Below are 865 nucleotides of genomic sequence, written 5' to 3'. Positions count from 1 at the left end.
CGGGGTGGACCTGACACAGCAGCTTTTTTAGGTACAGTACCTAACCTGGTATAAGGCAATGAACCTGGATGCTGACATTTATAAGGATGGAAATGGCAGTTGAGAAAACAAAAGCCAAAATTTTCAAAAAGCAGCCACCAAGCTTGGGAATCTTGATTTTCATTTTGCCTGATTTTAAAAATTTTGGAGGTGCAAGCTGAAAAAGAGGAATTCCTGCAGCCCCCTGCAAAAAGTTGGCACAAGCAGTAGCCTTCTTACATCTCTGAAATACGAAACCCAAATGGTCTCAGATTGGTCCAACAAAATTAAAGACCTTTTAAATTTTTTTCATTTTAGCCTTAGAATTCAGTGTGATAGGTTACTGTTGCCACCAGGACGTGGGGATACCCCATAATGCACAGCATGCCCAGAGCAGTGAGTGACTCCACACAGCGGAAAACTCAAAGCATGTTCTGTTCAGGTCAATTTCCAGAAACTGTCTCACACGAAATAAAAGGACTTGGGCATCTGGACTATGATTCCAGTTCTTCCCATTCCTGGAAGGCGCCCCTCACACCACACTGATTCATGCTCTTCTTTGCTTTTCTACTTCTATTTCTTCTTTGCTTTTTCTACTTCCCATGAACGTAGTTGCAAATGGGGGAGCAGGGGAAGCGGGGCTCGAAAGCTGCAAAAGCCTTTTACCAAGAAAAGGGGCGTTCTTTGCCAGCCTCTGTGAAAGAGTCCATGATCCTGGGCTTACTTGTGGGTTTGCGGTGGGAGGCAGGGCACGAGCCCGTTCCTGCCCCTCGCTCCTGGCCAGCCCACGTTCACGGCAACGTGGCTGCCAGCAGCTCCCTGCTCCCCAGGGCTGCCGATCCCAAAA

The sequence above is a fragment of the Buceros rhinoceros genome, unplaced genomic scaffold, assembly GCF_000710305.1.
Source record: "Buceros rhinoceros silvestris isolate BGI_N320 unplaced genomic scaffold, ASM71030v1 scaffold36542, whole genome shotgun sequence".
Classification (NCBI taxonomy): Eukaryota; Metazoa; Chordata; class Aves; order Bucerotiformes; family Bucerotidae; genus Buceros; species Buceros rhinoceros.
Note: the sequence above shows the minus strand (reverse complement) of the source record.